This window comes from Ceratotherium simum, chromosome 11 (genome assembly GCF_057802395.1).
Source record: "Ceratotherium simum simum isolate JZ-2026a chromosome 11, ASM5780239v1, whole genome shotgun sequence".
NCBI lineage: Eukaryota > Metazoa > Chordata > Mammalia > Perissodactyla > Rhinocerotidae > Ceratotherium > Ceratotherium simum.
The window spans coordinates 18,451,291-18,460,293 of NC_141910.1; positions in this window are offsets into that span (position 1 = coordinate 18,451,291).

The following is a 9,003-nucleotide window of genomic DNA, read 5'->3' on the forward strand; positions in this document are numbered from 1 at the left end:
CATCCCCCTACCCCTTACCCTTGGCAACTACCATTCTGTCCCTATGATTTTGACTACTCTTAAGTATTTCACATAAGTGGAATCATACAGTATTTGGCTTTTTGTGAATGACTTGTTTCATTTAGCATAATGTCCTCAAGGTTCATCCATGTTGTAGCATATTCAGAATTTACTTCATTTTTGAGGCTGAATAATATTCCATTGTATGGGTATACCACATTTGCTTATCCATTCATCCGTTGATGGACACTCGGGTTGCTTCCATGTTTTAGCTATTGTGAATAATGCTGCTACAAACATGAGTGTAAAAATACAACTAACTTTATTTTTAATAAAGTTTTGAGGGATAACTGACATACAAGAAATTGCACATAAAGTGTACAATTTTATAAGTTTTATAAGTTTTACAACTATGAAAAGATCACCAAAATCAAACAGCAAACATACCAGCACCCCCAAAAGTTCTCTCCTTTGTAATCCCTCCCAGCCATCCTTCCCTTCTCCTCTCATCCCCAAGCAGTCACTGATCTGCTTTCTGCCACAATAAGTTAGTTGGCATTTTCTAGAGTTTTATATAAATCATAAAACTGTTTTCTAAACTAGTTTTACCACATTGCCATCAGCAGCATATGAGAGTTCTAGTCCCTCTGGATATTACTAATACTTGACATAATCAGTCTTTTTAATTTAATCATTCTAATATGCATATAGTGGTATCTCATTGTAGTTTTAATTTTCACTTCCCTAATGACTAATGATGATAATCTTTTCATGTGCTTATATGCTACCTATATATTTTCTTGATGAATCGGCTGTTCAAATCTTTTGCTCCCCTTCCCTTTTTTTATTGGGTTGTTTTATATCTTAAGGTTGAGTTTTGAGAGTAATTTATATATTCTGGATACAAGTCTTTAATCAATACGTGATTTGCAAAATTTTTCTGTGGGTTGTCCTTTGAATTTTTTTTGTGATGACTTTTTTTTTTTATTGATGTTTTAATGGTTTTTAACATTGTGAAATTTTGGGTTGTGCATTTTTGTTTGTCCATCACCATATATATGACTCCCTTCACCCTTCGTGCCCAACCCCCACCACCCACCCCCACTGCCCCTGGTAACCACAGTACAGTTTTCTCTGTCCATGTGTTGGTTTATAGTCCACATATGAGTGAGACCATACCATATTTGTCTTTCTCTTTCTGGCTTATTTCACTTAACAATACACTCCAGGCCCATCCATGTTGTTGCAAATGGGACAATTTTGTCTTTTTTTTTATGGCTGAGTAGTATTCCATTGTATATATATACCACATTTTCTTAATCCAATCGTCAGTCGAGGGATACTTAGGTTGCTTCCACTTCTTGGCTATGGTGAATAATGCTGCAATGAACATAGGGGTGCATAAGGCTCTTTGGATTGTTGATTTCAGGTTCGTTGGATAGATTCTCAGTAATGGGATGGCTGGGTCATAGGGCATCTCTATTTTTAAGTCTTTGAGGAAGCTCCATACCATTTTCCATAGAGGCTGTACCAGTTTGCATTCCCACCAGCTGTGTATGAGGGTTCCTGTTTCTCCACATCCTCTCCAACACTTGTTTTTTGTCTTGGTGATTATAGCCATTCTAACGGGCGTGAGGTGGTATCTTAGTGTTCTTTTGATTTGCATTTCCCTGATGATTAGTGATGTTGAACATCTTTTCCTGTGCCTATTGGCCATCTGTATATCTTCTTTGGAGAAGTGTCTGTTCATTTCCTTTGCCCATTTTATGATCGGGTTGTTTGTTTTTTCATTGTTCAGTTGTGTGAGTTCTTTATATATTATGGAGATCAACCCTTGTCAGATGTATGTTTTGCAAATATTCTCTCCCAGCTGGTGGGTTGTCTGTTCATCTTGATTCTGGTTTCATTTGTCTTATAGAAGCTCTTTAATCTGATAAAGTCCCACTTGTTTATTTTTTCTTTAGTTTCCCTAGTCTGGGTAGGCATGTCATCCGAAAAGATTCCTTTATAACCAATGTCAAATAGTGTGTTGCCTATATTTTCTTCTATGAGTTTTATAGTTTCAGGTCTCACTTTCAGGTCTTTGATCCATTTTGAGTTAATTTTTGTGAATGGCGATAGCAGATGGTCCACTTTCATTCTTTTGCATGTGGCTATCCAGTTTTCCCAACACCATTTATTGAAGAGACTTTCCTTTCTCCATTGTATGTTTTTAGCACCTTTGTTGAAAATTAGCTGTCCGTATATGTGTGGTTTTATTTCTGGGATTTTAATTCTGTTCCATTGATCTGTGTGTCTGTTTTTGTACCAGTACCATGATGTTTTGATTACTATTGCTTTGTAGTATGTTTTGAAGTCAGGGATTGTGATGCCTCCTGCTTTGTTCTTTTTTCTTAGGATTTCTTTAGCTATTCGGGGTCTTTTGTTGCCCCATATAAATTTTAGTATTCTTTTTTCTATTTTTGTGAAGAATGTCATCGGGATTCTGATTGGGATTGCATTGAATCTGTAGATTGCTTTAGGTAATATAGACGTTTTAACTATGTTTATTCTTCTAATCCATGTGCATGGGATATCTTTCCATTTCTTTATGTCATCATGGATTTCTTTCAATAATGTCTTGTAGTTCTCATTGTATAGGTCCTTCACCTCCTTGGTAAGATTTATTCCTAGGTATTTTATTCTTTTTGATGCAATTGTAAATGGTATTATCTTTTTGAGCTCTCTTTCTGTTAGTTCATTATTAGCATACAGAAATGCAACTGATTTTTGTAGATTGATTTTGTACCCTGCAACTTTGCTGTAATTGTTGATTGTTTCTAATAGTTTTCCAACAGATTCTTTAGGGTTTTCTATATATACAATCATGTCATCTGCAAATAGTGAGAGTTTCACTTCTTCGTTACCTATTTGGATTCCTTTTATTCCCTTTTCTTGCCTAATTGCTCTGGCCAAAACCTCCAGTACTATGTTGAACAGGAATGGTGAGAGTGGGAAGCCCTGCCTTGTTCCTGTTCTCAGAGGAATGGCTTTCAGTCTTTCCCCGTTGAGTATGATGTTGGCTGTGGGTTTGTCATAAATAGCCTTTATTATGTTGAGGTACTTTCCTTCTATTCCCATTTTGTTGAGAATTTTTATCATAAATGGATGTTGTATCTTATCAAATGCCTTCTCTGCGTATATTGAGATGATCATGTGGTTTTTATTCTTTGTTTTGTTGATGTGATGTATCACGTTGATTGATTTGCGGATGTTGAACCATCCCTGCTTCCCTGGTATAAATCCCACTTGATCATGGTGTATTGTTGTATTTGGTTTTTGACAAAACTTTAAAGTTTTTAACGTTGACAAAATTCAGATTCTCTATTTTTTGTCACGTGATTTTTGTGTCATATCTAAGAAACTGTCGCCTAAAGATTTACTCTTAAGTTTTGTTCTAAGAGCTTTATAGTTTTAGCTCTTACATTTAGGTTGATGATCTATTTGAGTAATTTTTTATATGGTGTGAGGTAAGAGTCCAACTTAATTCTTTTGCATTTCAATATCCAATTGTCTAGTACCATTGTGGAAAAGACTATTCTTTCCCCATTGAATAGTCTTGGCAGCCTTGCTGAAAATCTTAACAGTGTCTTTTGAAGAGCAGAAGTATCTTAATTTTGATGAATTCCTATTCATCAATTTGTTCTTTGTTGGATTGTGTTTTTGGTGTCATATCTAAAAGAACTTTGGCTAATCCAAAGTCACACAGTTTCTTCTATGTTCTCTTGTAGAAGGTTTATAGTTTCAAGTTTTATATTTAGGTCTATGATACATTTTGAATTAATTTTGTATAGTGTGAGGTATAGATTGAAGTTCTTTTTGTTTTATTTTTTTACATGTGGTGTTCAATTGTTACAGCATAATTTATTGAAAATATTCTCTCTACTGAGTTGCCTTTGTACCTTTGTTAAAATTCAATTGCCCATGTATATGTGAGTCTATTCATGAACTGTTTCTTCTCTTTCTTTGATCTATTTGTCTATCTTTATGCCACTACTGCACTGTCTTGATTTCTGTAGCTTTATTTACAAGTCTTGAAATCAGGAAATGTTACTGTTGCAATTTTATTCCCTAAAGTCACTTTTGGCAATAGTAGATCCTTTCCATTTTCATATGAATTCATATGTAGCCATTTTCTACAAAAATTGGCTGTTGATATTATGATTGGGATTGTGTCAAGTCTATAGATTAATTTGGGGAGAACTGATATCTTAATATTGTCTTCTGAACCACGAGCATGGTATATCTTCATTTATTTAGGTCTTTAATTTCTTCCAGCAATGTTTTATACATTTCAGTGTACAAGTCTTCCACATCTTTTGTTAGATTTATCCCCAATTGCTTTGGATTTTTTAGAGCATTTGTAAATAGTATTTTTTAATTTCAATTTCATTTGTTACTAGTATACAGAAATGTAATTTACTTTTGTATATCAATGTTGTATCCTGTAACTTTGGTAAACATTACTTCTAGTAGCATTTTTTTTGTAGTGTGCATTAACTTTCTCAATAGATGATCATGTTGTCTGCAAATAAAGATAGTTATACTTCTTTTCAATCTAGATGATTTTCATTTCTTTTTCTTGCCTTATTGAGCCTCCAGTAAAATACTGAATAGACACAATGAGAGCAGACATCTCTGTCTTTTTTCCCAATCTTAGGGGGGAAATATTCACATTTTCACCACTATCATGTTACCTGTACTTTTTTTATAGATGCCATTTATTAGGTTGAGGCAGTTCCCTTCCAATCTATTAATCATGGTATTTCTTTTACAGTTGTTAATATAGTGAATTTCATTGACTTTCAAATGTTAAACCAAACCTGCACTCCTGGGATAAATGCCATTTGGTCACAATGCATTATTCTTTTTACATAATGTTGGATTTGCTTTGCTAAAACTTAGTTTAGAATTTTTGCAATTATGTTCATGAGGAATATTGGTTTTTAGTTTTCTTTTAATGTCTTTTTCAGGTTTTAGTATCTGGATAACGCTCACCTCTTAGAATGAATTGAGAAACTGTCCCTCCTCTTCAATCGTCTGGAAGAGTTAGTGTCGTATTGGTATTATTTCTGCCCTAAATATTTGGAAAAATACACCAGTGAAGCCATCTGACCTGGAGTTTTCTTTGTAGGAAGGTTTTAAACTACAACATCAATTTAAGATATAGGTTATCTATTTCTTCTTAAATGAGTTTTGGTAACTTGTGACTTTTAAGGAATTTGTCCATTTCATCTATGTTGTTGAATTTGTTGGCATATAGTTGTTCATAATATTCTCTTATCATCCTTTTAATATCTGCAGAGTCTGTAGTTACATCACTTCTCATTCCTGATATTGGTAATTTGTGTCCTTTTTTCTGATCAATTTTACTAGAAATTTATCAATTTCATTGATATTTTCAAAGATCTGACTTTTGATTTTTTTGTTTTTCTATTTTATATTTCATCGAGTCTGCTTTGATCTTTACTATTTCCTTTATTCTGCTTATTTTGATTTTAATTTGCTTTTCTTCTTTCTAGTTTCTTAGACGGGAGGCTGAAGTCACTGATTTGAGACCTGTCTTATATTTTAATATAGATTTTTAGTACTATAAATTTCCCCCTAAACTTCTTTAGGAGCATATCATATTCTGTTGTGTTTTCAATTTCATTCATTTCAAAATGTTTTAATTCCTCCGTCCCCTTTTTTTGATTATTGGGTGATTTAGAGACGTGTTGTTTCAAAATACTTGAAGATTTTCTAGGGGTCCTTTTGTTATTGATTTCTAATTTAATTCTATTGATACCAGAGAATATACTTTGAATGACTGGAATACTTTTAAACTGAGACTTATTTTATAGTCCAGTATATGGTCTATCCTGCTACATGTTGCATATATTCATTAGAAGAATGTGTATTATGCTGTTGTTGGGTGTGGAGTGTTCTATAAATGTTAATCAGGTCAAGACAGTTTTGCTGAAGTCTATTGTATCCTTGCTGATTTTCTATCTGTTCTATCAATTATTGGAAGGGGGTATTCAAATCTCAGACAAAAATTGTCAATTTGTCCATCTCTCCTTGCAGTTCTATCAGTTTCTAGTCCATGTTTTTTGAAGCTGTACTAGGTGCATAAACATTTGAGATAGTTATGTCCTCTTGATTAATCACTTTATTATTATGACGCTATCTTCCTCTCTGATAATATTCTTTGCTATAAAGTTTACTTTGATATTAATATACCTAGTCAAGATTTCTTTTGACTAGTGTTAACACAAAACTTTACCATCTTTTTTACTTTTAATTTATTTGTCTTTAAAGTATATTTCTTCTAGGCAGCATATAATTAGGTCTTTTTTTAATCCAATCTGACCATTTCTGCCTTTTAATTGGATTGTCTAAACCATTTACATTTCACATGATCATTGATATGGTTAGGTTTCAGTTTATCATGCTATTGCATTATGCATTATTCCATGTTTTTTGTTCCCTATTTACTTTTTCTGTCTTCTGTAGTTTTAATAATTTTTTTACTACTCTTTTATCTTCTGTGTTAGCTTACTATCTTCACTTTATTTTATTTCAGTAGTACCTTTAGGATTTATAGTATATATCTCTAAGTTATCACAGTTTACCATCAAGTGATATTATACCATGCCATGTATAAGAACTATTTCATAGTACACAGGCAATTGATGCCTTGCAGATAATGCAGGACCATAACAATGACTGTGCAAGCTGAAACTCATACAAAGCAATATTAATAAGAGGAAAATTTACAATTGTTTCTTGAACTTCAAAAATGTTTGTCAAAAAACTACCAGCTCTCAGTGTCAGTTGCAAAAATATAGGGGAAAAAATGAATATATTTTTAGTACACTATAATTAAAAACATAGAAACTATGCTTGCTGCCTTCTTCCTCTCACATAACTTATGATATGGAGTGAGGATCTTTTCTGTGCCTTGGTGAATTATTTTACTTCTTTCTAAGTTTGGATGATTAACTTCCAACATTTTAAACTTTGTACTTTTAATGTCATGAAATAGCCCTGAGAGTTCCTATAATACCAAGTGTTTTTTGCCAGTATCACTTCCTCTGGGACATCTTCATTCTTTTAATCACGACTTCCCTCATTTACATTGAAAAGTTTGCCTTCATTCTGTGCCTTTGACTGCATATCTAGGGACTCCTGAAAGGTGGTAGTGCTAATATTCCCATGAACAGATATTTACCCTACAACTCAATTTACATTTGATTTGAATTTCACTTCCAATATTTTTTATTTGCTGTACTTTCATCTTTGTTGGTTAATTTCTTCTTTCAATTATCCATTTTTGTAAAATGTCATATGGGCTTATCTCTAAGACACAAGGAGGTAACTACAAACTTTGCTGTTTGTATATGAACTGAATTGCAAATGTACAGTGACCAATCACAGACTTTGAAAGAAGTGACATGATTGGTCATGCATCATGATCCACATCTCTTAAGTAGTGATTTGTGGACCGAGCTAGCTGTCAAGTTTGTACTTTATGCAAGTATTCAGTTAATATGCTGTGTTAACAGAAATGTGAATTGTGTTAGAGGACTAGTTTTATCTAACTGAACCCCATGCATGTCAAAAATGTGCAAAACTACTCTTTTTTCCCTCCTGGCCTTTATGCTATTGTCATGTATTTCAATTTTACATGTTATAAACCCCACAATATTGTTATTTTTGTTTAAGTAGTTATCTTTTAAAGAGATTTAAATCATTTTTTAAAAAATCTTATATATTAACTCATGTGTTTATCATTTCCAGTGTACATCATTCCTTCATGTAAATTCACATTTTAATCTAATTATCATTTTCTATCTACCTGAAAGACTTCCTTTAATATTTCTCGTAGTGCCAGTGATGACTTCTTTCAAGTTTTGTATGTCCGAAAACCACTTTAGCTCATCTTTGCTTTTTTTTTTGTCTTGTGAGGACTAGCCCTGAGCTAACATCCGATGCCAATCCTCCCCCTTTTTCTTGAGGAAGACTAGCCCCGGGCTAACATACGTGCTCATCTTCCTCTACTTTATATGGGACACCACCACAGCATGGCTTGACAAGCGGTGCGTCAGTATGTGCCCGGGATCCAAACCTGCGAACCCCGGACTGCCGCAGTGGAGTGCGTGCACTTAACCGCTGTGCCACTGGGCAGGCCCCATCTTTGCTTTTGAAAGACATTTTTGCTGGGTATAGAATTCTAGGTTGAGTTCTTTTCCTTTCAGTACTCTAAAGATGTTTCTCCATTGTCTTCTCAGACTGTTTCTGATGAGACTTCTCTGTTATATTCACCTTTGTTCCTCTGTTCTTATCTTTTTCCTTTAGCTGATTTTATAATTTTATCACTGGTTATGATGTGGCTTGGTACAGTTTTCTTCATATTTCTTGTGCTTGAGGTTCAATGATCTTCCCAGATCTGTGGGTTAATAGTTTTCATAAAGTTCAGAAATTTTTAGGCCAAACTTAAAAATTTTTAAAAATAAATTTTTATTTATTCAAATTTTTTTTATAGTTTCTACCTCTCCCTTCGTCAGGGACTCTAATTAACCATATACTAGGCTACAGAAGTTGTTCCACAACTCATTGATGCTCTTTTCATTTTTTTAAATTCTTTTTTCTCTTCATTTTGGATAATTCCTATTAAATGTCAAGTCCACTAATCACTAACCTTTTCTTCTGCAATGTCTAATTTGCCATTAATCCCATCTAGTGTATTTTTTACCTCAGACATTGCAGTTTTCATCTCTAGAAGTTTGATTTTGGTCTTTTTAATATCCTCTATATTTCTACTTTTTGAACAAAGGTAGTAGTTATAACTATTTTAGTATCCTCACCTGCTAATTCTAACGTGTCAGAGCTATGTTGGTTTCAATTGATTATTCTCTTTATTATGGTCTGTGTTTTCTTGCTTCTTTGCATGCCTAGTGATCTTTAATTAGATGACAGCCA